The sequence below is a fragment of the Martes martes genome, assembly GCF_963455335.1.
Source record: "Martes martes genome assembly, chromosome: 8".
Classification (NCBI taxonomy): domain Eukaryota; kingdom Metazoa; phylum Chordata; class Mammalia; order Carnivora; family Mustelidae; genus Martes; species Martes martes.
Window position 1 is genome coordinate 119,902,812 of NC_137895.1, and position 12,572 is coordinate 119,915,383.

General features: G+C 43.2%; 1 protein-coding gene across 4 annotated transcripts in view; it reads right to left on the reverse strand.

The window, feature by feature from the left end:
• Positions 1-12,572, reverse strand: part of RSU1 (Ras suppressor protein 1) — a gene marked incomplete at its 5' end in the record, with an annotated part of 181,639 nt that overhangs the window by 97,341 nt on the left and 71,726 nt on the right. The gene's annotated exons all lie outside the window — the stretch shown is intronic.

The window sequence follows — 12,572 nt, forward strand, 5'->3', positions numbered from 1 at the left end:
TATCTACACCTCATCCCAGCCCCACCAAAGATTCTGACGCATCCCCTCTGCTGTCCTGTCTGACGGAAGTGACGGACCCTGGCGATGTCAGTGAGCTGGGCATGGAAAGACAGAAGGGAAGCAGAAGAGAAGACTCAGAGCATGGCAGCCAGCTCTTAAAGGTGTTTCTGATTGGCGGGTTATCATCAGTGTCTCCTCTTCAGCGTGTAAAATTCCATCTCACCCCAACACAGAGAGAAAACAAACTATACAGCATAAGCGATAAACAAATAATCTGAAAATGAGGAAAATGCTTTGTCTATTTATGTACCACTGACTAGCTCAGATGCCTTCTATACATATCTCAAAGGCCCCTGAAAATGGAGCTGGGGCCTCCCAGTTAAGGACAATGAGGTGTGGAGAAGATTCTGTCATTTCCACAGAGCCAGCAAATGGCAGCGATGAGATTCACGCCAAGGTCTGCTCCTTACGTGTCACGCTAGGTTGTCAGAAAGGACCAGTTTGTTTGCTTATTCTTACCCATTTCCCCCCCTTCCTCTCTCTTGCCCTTTCAAGAAAAAAATGACAGTGACAATGGTAAACACGCTCTGAAGGGTGCTGGGGTTCGTGCAAAATGGCCGACTACACCTAAAACAGCACACAACCTTGGCTGTGATATAAAACAGATATAAAATATTCCAGACGGCAAATAAATATATTTCAGAAATATATCTACAAATATAAATACTCAAGTAGAAAACAGATACACAGATTCGCCTAGCACAGACAGTAGCGGAACTGCACAGATGATCTTGATACCACAATACAGAACAGTATGTATGACACCAACAAGGACGTGGAGGGAATTCAAAAGTCCTGTGAATTTTACAGTTAATTCAGGTTCAGCAGCAAACCTTCTTTGCTTCTAGCTAAACATTTTGTCCTGTACTGGAGTTTCTACTATTATTAAGTCTGCTACTCCAAAAATAAATTACTCCAAAGAGCACAATTCTCTTTCATGTGCGTACATGTGCAGACACACGACTTGAGGTATCACGTAGGTCTTTGGAAGTTATTTTATACGGCACCGCGGTGATGTGCTAGGGCTGCCATCTAAAATACCACAGACTGGCTGCCTTATGCAACAGAAGGTTATTTTCTAACCTTTCTGGAGGCTGGGAGTCTAAGATTAAGGTGCCAGCAGATTTGGTTTTTCCTGAGGCCTTGTTCTGAGGTTTGCCATCTTCTCACTGTGAGCTCATGTGGTCTTTATTCTATGGGACTGCAACCCTGGTGTCCGTGTGTCCAAATTTCCTCTTCTTACAGACACCAGTCAAACTGGATTAGAGGTCATCCTCCGGTCCTGGGGGTCAGGGCTTTGCACGTGAATCTTGGTGGGGCGGTAGGGGGTGGGGACCAGTTCTGCTATTGACTATTCTCCTGGTAGTCAAGTAATTAGAATTGCACCAAGTCTGCCCTACAGATCTGCTTGTGATGAACCAAGGTACTTATCCATACACGAACACTCATTTAGTATAGTTTGTATCACCAAGATAAAGAAGAAACTGTCCCCAAACGGCTTGTGATCTAGTGGCTCAAATGCATACACACAACAGAGATCGTGAGAACACAACAGGCACTCGATCCAGAGTGGAGATGAAGGCAGAGGTTAGGAATGACTCTGGGGGGGTGATTTTTCCCTGGATCTTAGTGGAGTTTCCAGAATAGGGGGGAAATCACCAGTGGTAAAAAGCAAATACCAGGACAAGGACAGGGAAGGCAGGGAGCTTTGGAGAGACAGGCAGGAGGTGCCAGATCTCAGACCCCCTAAAGGTCACGCTGAGGAGCTTGGGCTTTATCCATGGTGGTGGCGGTGGTGGGGGGGTGTTAAACAACGGAAGGTTTAAAGCGGGGGAGTCACAGCTCAGACCTCCATAGATTGTCCAGGTCAGTCGTTTTGTGCAAAACAATCAACAGTCTCTGCCACAGAGGCACTCTGGTATGTGGCAGTGAGTCCCTTAGCAGCCTCCCAAACCATGTCCCCAGGGAATCTGTCCCCAGTACTAAGAGTCAAATGATTTACGGATATTCTTTATTAATTAGGCTACAACCAAGACTAACTCTTTAACGTCAACATGTCCACACACATGGGAGAGAAATGGGTGGAAAACAGTCAAGTGTACCAATAACACCAACAGAAGAACAAGGCTCTGGCAATCCTCACCCCTTCCCATGTATTACCATTCCAACCCCAGATACATATAGACTCTGGGTAAGTCACATACATTCGTTGTATCTCAGCTGCATCCTCTGCAAGATGAGGAAAATAAGCGTTTCCCTCACAGGGTTACAAAGGGATCAGAACGGTTAATAAATGTAAGGCTCTCGGAACCGTGGCCGGCACACAGCAAATACAACAGCAATGTACTCTGTTATCACCACACTGATTGCTACTACTCTGCCACTAAAGGAGAAAGAAGATGAGCACTTATGATCTAGAAAATGGATCTGAGGAAGCATAAGAACGGATACCCAGGCTTTTCCGTGGCAAACATATGAACAGTGGTCGTCACCAACTTCAGCACGGTTCAGGAAGAGAAGAGCACAATTTCAAGTGTGGCCGATGTGATGGACCACCCATGGGACATCAAAGTGGAAATGGCCCCTGGGCATCAGGGATATAGTCTGGATTCTCAGCGGCGACGATGAGCCAAGCTGACATCATGAAGGTGGAACTTCTAAGTAAGACAATTCACAATTAAATTTAAGTGTCTTTGGGATGCCTGGGTGGCTCAGTCGTTAGGTGTCAGCCTTCGGCTCAGGTCATGATCCCAGGGCCCTGGGATCCAGCCCCACATCAGGCTCCCTGTTCCACAGGAAGCCTGCTTCTCCCTCTGCCTGCTTGTGGTCTTTCTTGCTCTCTCTGACAAATAAATAAAATCTTAAAAAAATAAATAAATAAAGTGAAGCGTCTTCAAGGCACAGGACCATCTAACATTTACAGAAGGGCCAAACAGATGATATTCCAGAAGACAGAGGTTGGGGTTTAAAAAAAAAAAAAAAAAATCAAGCTCTCTGAAGAGCACACTACTTGTATATAATTCAAACCACGATATATTTATGTAAAATACTATGGAGCGTATCTATGAATTGACACAATTTGAGCTGGGGAAGTCAAGTGTGTGGCAATCTGATTTCATTACTCTTACCGGCATTTTTAACCCTGGGTTACCATTCGGTGGTAAAGAGAAGGATACGATCGCACCTGAGGATTAAATGCTTCTTTAATTATACAATATCCAGCATTTTTTTCACCCTTTAGAGAAAACACTTCCTCAAAGATATTGCTGCCGTGTTAAATCTTCACACTACGCACATTTTTCAAAGTAGGGCTGCTCCTTTGGGCAAGTTACGGCTCGATCTTCAGGGGGCTGCCATGTTGGTGACAAAGGACACAGAGCAGAAAAAAGAGCACCTCACTACAGCCCAGCGACGCCCAGGAGCAGGAGCTTCAACAGCACGTTCCAGATGCTATTTGATGATGAATGATAACATTAAGCTCTTATTTGAAGGCAGCCTACAATAAGTCTCCATTCCCTGATATTAAAAACTTGTAAAGGAACATAAAGCTGGCCTCCTACTATAATTTACCCCCACTGGTTAAAGCATCCTTCTGAGATAACCAGACTCAACTAGAGCAGGACGGGCTAGAGGCAGGCTGGCAGGAGGCTGGACGCGGAGGGGTAGAGGCCCCGTGCCGGTGAGGACGGAAGAACGCCACCGTGGAGGGAGCCACAGGAGCACCGTTTTCCCGGACTGGTCAAGCTGCCGATCAGCCTTAGATTTGGAATGTGCTAATTCAAATCTATGGTAAGTTAGGAGCCATCCAGTTAACCAGGATGGTGTGAAAGCATTTCTCTGTATTCCGCTTCCTTAAAATTCATCAGGGAGGGAAAGAGAGAATGAGCTCTTAGGTGCAACAGTAAAATGTCACCACTTCATATCACGAATTGTGATGAACAGTAGCCGAATTCTGGGAAATTTCAACCAAAAAGAGGGGGAACGTTGGTAGCAGACATATAGCTCCTCAGAATTCAAACATGGTAGAGATTTTTGTAACAGTCCTAAAACCCCCAACAAATGACCCTTTTGTGTGAAGTGCTGATACTTCAGTGGGCGGGTCTGCCAGAAGACACGGGGAGCAGGGAATAGCCCCAGAGGCTCCCTGTTCCACAGCCAGAAGCCCAGGAGCTGATGGGTGACACGCAAACAAGCATCTTCACCCCCTGAGGAAGGACGGAGAGGAGCAGCACTATGAGAGCCTCTGATTCCACTGCTGGCCCCCAAGGAGCAAGGTCTACACAGCGGGAGAGCGTCTGCTTTAAGCAAATACATAGCTCAAACGAGAAATGGGACTGATGGCTGGATAACGTGCATCCTGGGAGCAGTAAAAACGAATAAAACCCAGCAATCTGCAAGAATACAGATGAATCTCAAAACAATGTCAAGTGAAAGAAGCCAGAATACATACTGAGTGGTTCCCTTTATATAAAATTCAAAACCAGCAACACTAAGTAACAGTACCGGAAGTTAAGACAGTGGTTACCTTGGGGCAGAAAGGAAGGCCTTGCACTTGATCAGAAGGAGGTCTGAGGGGGACATCTGAGATGCTGGGGGTTTTCCATTTCTTGACCTGTATAGGTGCTGCTTGAGTTTATACAGGGTGATAATTCACTAAGCTACAAGCTTACCATATAGACTTTTACCTATGTATGTTATGCTTTAATAAATATAGTGGAGAAAGGAGGAGAGAGAAAATAAGTAAGTAATCCTACAGCTAGTCTAAAAGAAAAACCAGTCACTCAATAAGTGAAAAAAATCAGACTGCCTTCTGATGCCTCCCTACCACCATTCAATGTCAAAAGACAATGTCTACGAAGTTCTAGTAAAAGAAAAGTCTACTCAAAAATTTTATACCCAAATTATTTATCAAATAAGAAAGGGCAGATATTCTCAAGTACGCAAGAACTCAGACATAAAACAGTCTCTCTGAAAAACAACTACTTTTATGATGTACTACAGGCTGGCTTGCTGAACATACTAAAAAAAAAAAAAGAAAGAAAGAAAGAAAAACAACTACTTAACAATTAAATCTAGCCAATTAAGCAGCAAGTCAAAAAGCCATCAACCCATTTTGAAAAAGTTTAACAAGACAGTTACATACGTTTATGTATAAAACTTTGATATATATCTATATATACAGATTGACAACTATGTATGAAACATCTCAATGTTACCCATAATTTTTGTTTTTACTTAGAGTGATCAATGAGGCTTCAGTACCCTAATATTTTTGGTCAAGTATTACAACTTTCTCCATTTGATTTTCCTTTCTTAAATTCAAATAAAATTTAACATTTTAAAAAACACCATTCTTTGGGGTCATCTGGGTGGGCTAAGTGTCCAACTCTTCATTTCGGCTCAGGTCACAATCTTGGGGCTGTAAGACTGAGCTCCAAGTCAGGATCTGCACTGGGTGTGGAGTCTGCTTAAGATTCTCTCGCTCCCTCTGCCCCTCCCCCCATTAACTATATCTATCTATATATTGTTTTTACATATAAATAGAGTTGCTTTTCTACCTTTTGACACATCCTTCTGTCCACGAAAAGACTCATCTCAAATGATGGTCACTGAAACATAATAATTAAGTTGCTGATATTCTGAGTGTATTTTTGGACCTTCTTGAATGTTTTATTTAAAATAATAAACATAAATTGCTGATAATAGCAATACAGTGTATTATTTTCCAAACTGAATTAGTTGGTACCAAAAAGTGGTATCCCTTCATTTTGTCCACTACCATCCCTATCCCCCCCCACACACAAATAGCCCCCAATTTAATGAACCTAAAAACACAGACCTCATTATCTATGATCCGAATCTAGTGGACCAAGTGAGCCATGAGGTTGAAGGAAGATCCACTGCACCTTAATGACAAAATAGGGAAGGAACTGTGCAGGGTTTGACTGTTTTACAAATAGAGGACATATTCTGATGGCTAAACCTGCTTTCTTGTTAATCAAAACCAACACTCTGAACTCTAGAACATCTTCTCTAATAACTTACCTGGAGTTAACGAGGGGAGAGTTTCGAGCCACTAATTACTGCGTATCCCAATGCAGGCTGCCAGTTGGCGGTGTCCGCAGGGACACCCACCAGCGAAGGAGCACTCACCACCCTCAACCCTGCAGTGACAGCAGCCGCTGACTTGAGAGCCAACTCATCCGGGAAGCGAGAGCGAGGACGTTGTGCCTGGCTGCATCTTTTTTAATAATTATGTGGAGGAGGTAAGTGGAATGGAGACAAACGGATACCAATCCTCCCCAAGCACCCAATTCAGTTTTTACATGCAACAAAAACAAAGTCTACCTTTTCTGAGATAGGTCAGTGTTTCGGGTAAATTCACAATCACCGTGAAGGCCAATTAAAGTTCACATATAAGCTAGCAAGAATCCTAGAAATCCTTTTCCTTGAACGCAGCGGACGGCTCTTCACTGCAGATTACAGCTTCAGACATCTAAGTATCACTGACCATGCACAGCAATGAGAGAGCTAGATTCTCAAAGTTCTCATCTCTCAAAAGACACCGTACATATAAATCGAGCCACTGTTTTTGGCACAAGTTCCAAGACTCTTCGAGACTCTTTGGGAGAACGTTTTTGCAATTTTCACTCCAGAACCATACTGTGAACCAGGCTCTGAAATTTCCAGTGGTGAAATGAGTAAACATTAACAGTCAAGTGATAAAATAAGAAAAAATTAAAAACAGTATCGAAGACACCCCTAGCCAAACGGCGTCGTGCTAATGACTTCTACTTTTAGATGACAAGTCGTGCTATTTCAACAACCAAATCTCACTGCAGACATCCTTCAGGAACAGGTACCAAGGCAACCACGCCGATGCCAGGCTGTGGGGAGCCGTGGGGGGCTGTGGGGAACCGGGGGAGGACGAGCGCTTCGATATACAGATAACGATCCAAAACACCACCACAAACTTGAAAAATTATCTGAGGAAAAACTAAAAACTGGACCTAATTCAACATCCATCTGGCATCTCTGAGAAAGAAGTAACTTAGGACTCCCTGTCTTTAAAAACTTTGATATTTCAAAACTGCAAGTAAGGAAGATTCAAGTCTTCTGAATGAGATGGTTTTAAAGACATTTTGTGGTTGACATTTGAGTGATATTTTTGGACAGGCCATCTCTGGTTGATTACTCAGGTATGGAATATTAAGCTGGTATCCTGTAACTTGCTCCTCTCAGAGCAGCTAAAAGCAGGACATGGCTGCTGTCGAAATACATCATAAAACACTTTGATTTCAAAATAGTTCTCCGTTAAAAAAACTATTAGTCATAATACGAACATGCAGAATGAGAGAAGCAAGCAATACAAACTTCATTTCTCCTTATTATGAGTAATGAAAATCAAGTCAGACACACACCTACACCCAGCATCAAACGCAGACTCAAATCCCCGTGGAATTAGGATCCCGAAGTCAACAGATCCCATGCAGACCAGCCAGGTTACATGATTCTGGAGGACGGGAGGTAGGATCACCAAGAAGTGGGGTAAAAAGAAATGATGTGCACAAACGTAGTTGTATCAGGAAGCTCATGTGTCCATTACTGTGTGTGATACAGAACAAGGGGACCCCAAATATCTTCATGTCCCAATCCCCAGAACTTGCACATGTCAGCTTATGTGGCAAAAAGGACTCTGCAGCTGTGATTAAGTTAAGGACTGTAAAATGGGAAGATTATGTGGGTGGGCCTGATGTCACTGCAGTGATCCTGTGAGGAGGAATGGGGGGCAGTCAGTGGGAGGACCACAGACCAAAGAATGCAGCAAACACGAGAGGCTGAGAAAGGCAAGGAATCTGGATTCTCCCACTGAGACTTTTGAAGGAACCAGCTCTGCTGACACGGTGATTTTGGGTCCGTGACATCGATTTCAGATGTCTGACCTCTAGAACCATAAAAGAATACATGGGTATTGTTTCAAGCCACTAAATTTGTGGCCATCTGCTATATGGCCAACAGGAAACAAATACTTTGTGAAAAAAGTATCCCGGGTGCTTAACCACATTAGCTCTTACAGCTGTGCCTAACATCACCTTTTTCAAAATGCCTCAAAAGACGAGTCATAAGAGGTCTACAAAAATGGTTGCCCGCCTGTCACATAAAGTGAGAGTAACAGAATACATTTTTACCTTGACACAGAAAATTTGCCAATTAAATATGCCTTCATTCTTACAGAGGCTATAAAACAATATGAGCAACAGTATAAAAACAAATACACCCTGCCTATCAAACCCGAGAAGTAGGCATTCTTCCCTTAAACCTATCAACCTCCATGGCACTCCCATTCTATCGGTGGTCTTCTGTGTGTGGTAGGAAGCTTCCGTCAAAGAGAAAGAAAAACTATGGGCCAGTCCCAAGTTCCTGGCTACTCCAACTGGGGAAGGGAGTGGTAGGGGGACTGGAAGGCTGAAAAACCAGTGGAAAACTGTCTATCAGTAATGTGCTTACTGCTCTTTCCTATTCCTCACGGCCAGGAAGGAATAAGGACTGTGATGTCATCAATACAAAGACACTATGACTCGCAGAAGCGGTCAAGTCAGGACTTCAGGTTAGGTAGGGGTTTCTCATACTTTTCTACAGTGGCATTTGTTTCCCTGTATATGTCAAAGATGGCTTGCAAAAACAGCTTTGCAATAATCCTCTCTGTGACCCTGCCCTTACCTCCTTTGCATGGTGATCCTGGGCTCAGTCTCGTGACCTGCTTTGTGCAATGGGACGTGAACCAAGCAGACACTTGGCAAGTGTTTGGCTTCCAGCCTCGCAGCCCCCCACACCTGTGAGTGACACCATCCTCAACCACCAACCCCCGACGACCCCGGATCCATGAGAAAGCCAAGTAAATACCAGCTGAGACAGTCTGGACCAAGAGAAGTGGGAGAAATAAAATGGCTCTGTTTTAACCCTAGGTTTGGGGACAGTTTGTTGTGCAGCGAAAGCTAACTTGATACAGTTAATAAAGCTAACACAAAAACATTGTAGAAATTTTGAAGAATTAAGAAAAAGAAATGAGTAGAAAAATAGAAATAACCCAGAGTCCCAATACACAAAGACTTGAGTCAAAAACTTTTTGATTAACTCATGTTAATGGAGCTATGTAAACATACTCTATAAGCAGAAGCACACTGTAAATTCACCTTACAGTGTGCTGTCAGCATTCCCCATGTCATTTTATATTCCATGATCTACCATAGTTCATATAACCCTTCTTTTATTGGACTTTATGGTGGTTTCAAAATTTTCACTTTAAACACTGCTGCAAAATATATATATTTTTGTATAAACTTTTGACTGAATTCTGGATTATTTCTTGAGGACAGGTCAGCCCCAGAAAGAAACATACGACAATAAAACGTGGGGAGCTTCTACAAGGCCTGATACATACAGCTAAAATGCAAGTCTGGGAGACCCCCCAAATCACCCAACAGCAATGTATGAAAATGGTCATTTCACCAAACCATCAAACCCTCATCATCACTCTGATGATTCTATTTTAAAGTCTCTGTTAACCGATATACTAAAAAATGGCAATATGATTTAACTAGCATTTCTCTGACTGCTAATAAGGGTGACTAGTTTTTATATGGTTGACCATCCATCGTTTCTTGTGAAACATGCGTTCTTCTGATAATTTTTCTTACTGAGAGATGAAGAGTACGGGCCCTTCAATAGCAGTTAAGTTGATAAGGTGAGTTCAGGGCAGAGATTTTTAAATGATTTATTTATTTGAGAGAGAGAGAGGAAGAGCTCACGTAAGCAGAGGGAGGGGCAGAGGGAGAGAGCGAGTCTCCAGCAATTCCCTGCTGAGCACAGAGCCTAATGGGGGCTCAATCTCAGGACCCTGAGAACATGACCTGAGCCAAAATCAAGAGTCAGATGCCTAACTAACTGAGGCACTCAGGCGCGCCTTTTTTCTTTTTTTAAAGATTCACTTACTTTAGAGCAAGAGAGAGCAAACAAGCGCAGGGCAGAGATTTTTTTAACCCCAGGTCCAATGGTCATGTATACACATTTTTTTCGTAGAGAGAATCTACAGCCTTCATCAGCTTCCTTAAGTAGCGCATGATCTCACAAACCCCGAGAACCAGTTGACCTAAATGGTGGGGAACAGCATAGGCAGGTTCCACTGTTGGGATGCTCAGAGCTGTCCAACCAGTCACAGAATGCATAACTAAATGAAAGGCAAGACAGGAGTTGTGATTAGTGATGAAGGAAGATACAGGAGGAGGTAAGAATGATGGCAACATAATATATTAAATGTGCATTTAAGTCAAGAAACTTAATAATTTAATAGATACCACTGCGTTCCTTTTTTTTTTTTTTTAAGGCTCATCTCCATTTGCCACCGGCTGACCGACTGTCCTGTTATTATTGAAGCCTTAACCAGCAATGGGATGGTATTTGGAAGTGAGGTCTTTGTCATAATTAGGTTGCTCAGGCAGATCCCTCATGAAGGAGGTTAGTGCCCTTATCAGAAGAGACACGAGAGGGGCGCCTAGGTGGCGCAGTGGGTTGAGGCCTCTGCCTTCCACTCCGGTCATGATCCCAGGGTCCTGGGATCGAGCCCCGCATCGGACTCTCAGCTCGGCAGGGACCCTGCTTTCCCCTCTCTCTCTGCCTGACTCTCTGCCTACCTGTGATCTCTGTCAAATAAATAAAATCTTCAAAAAAAAAAAGAAGAGACACGAGACAGAGATGACCTCTCTCTCTGCCAGGTGAAGACATGACAAAAAGGTGTCTTCCTACAAACCAGAAGAAGGGCCTCACTGGAAACCAAATCTTCCAGCACCTTGAACAGTGAGAAATTTCTGTTGGTTAAGCCCCTTAGTCTATGACATTTTTATTTTAGACCACGTGAAGCCACAGTGATGTCAGTCTGGGCTGCAGTCCTACTGCAGTTACACTCGGTGTCCCAATCTAACAGGTTCTTAACTGTTTTTCAGGTTTCATTAGGTTACTGGCTCCACTAAAAGGGAACCCTGGGGGGCCCTGGTGGCTCAGTGGGTTAAGCTTCTGCTTTCTGCTTAGGTCATGATTCCAGGGTCCTGGGATCAAGCCCTGTATCTGGCTCCCTCCTCCTGCTCAGTGGGGAGCCTGCTTCTCCCTCTGCCTGCCTCTCCCCCTGCTTGAGCTCGCTGGTTCTGACAAATAAATAAAGAGAAGTTTTTAAAAAAGGGAACTGTATCTTTCACAAGGCTTGGAAAGATATTAGAGAATATGTACTTGATAATTTTGATTCTTAAAAAAAGTATACCGAGTGAGCAAAAATTCTGTATTATCTATTAAAAGCATAAATGAAAAGAATAAACTTGGTCTTCTGGTCGCTGTGCTAGGAACACAGTCAGCTGAAAAATATTCTCCACATTGTTGTAAAGTTGGGCAACTCACTTCTCTGCATTCTTTTCCAGCAAATTATAGCGAGTGAAGCGCTTTGGATATCAATTGCTTATCCTTTGGTCAACCGAAATGACCAAACAATGAACCTTTAGTGCCAACCATTGATCTTGCTAATTGCATCTGCCACTATATTTGCTTCTTTTGTTTCCAGTCAGTCCTCTTTCCCAACACCATTCCAACTGTTAAATGGTCAGAACACACAAAGTGACAGATTTAGTGCTTCACTGGCAATTTATATAACTGACTGCAACGCTGCTGTTGTGGTGAACCATGATTTATTTGTCTCCCATTGCAGCACATAACCTTTAAATGCAAGGGGAAAAAGCCAACACCTCCTTAAAGTTTATATATGACCATCTACCACTATATCCTATGAACTGCATTTGAAAGAGAGCTGACCGCGTGAGTGATGGGTTTCTTTCCTCTCTCTGCAGCTATAACTTCATGCACAATCCATTCATGGATCCAGGACTCAGTCAATGTTCTTCATTTGCATGTGACTCAGAGGAAGATCTGGGATATACAGAAATGATGCCAAAACAGTTAGCTAACAGAACCTACAGGTGAAGGGTTAAAACAAGGAATACTTGGCATGGGAATGCTACATTTAAGGGTCCATGGATGGATGTGGGGCATCTTAAAATTCCCTGAGTTATATGTAAAATTTCCCACATGAAAATACATATTTTGGGGAGAGTAGCTCTATAGGTTTCACTGGTTTCTCAAAGGGGACAGTGATTCTTGAAAAGATTAAAAATGATGGCTTAAGGGAACTTGACCTATCCTTGCAAAATAAAAGGCATTAAAGGCAGGGTGCCTGGGTGGCTCAGCTGGTTAAGCTCTAGACTCTTGATTGCAGCTCGGGTCATGATCTCAGGGTCATGAGATCAAGCCCGGCACTGGGCTCTGTACTGGGCATGGGGCCTGCTTAGAGTCTCTCTCCCTTTCTCCCACTGCCCCTCTTCCCCTCCCTGGAAAAAAAACAGAAAAAAACAAAAAAAAAAAAACAAAAAAAAAAACCTCTGAAGAAATAATATAAAAAAATTAAAATAAACAGG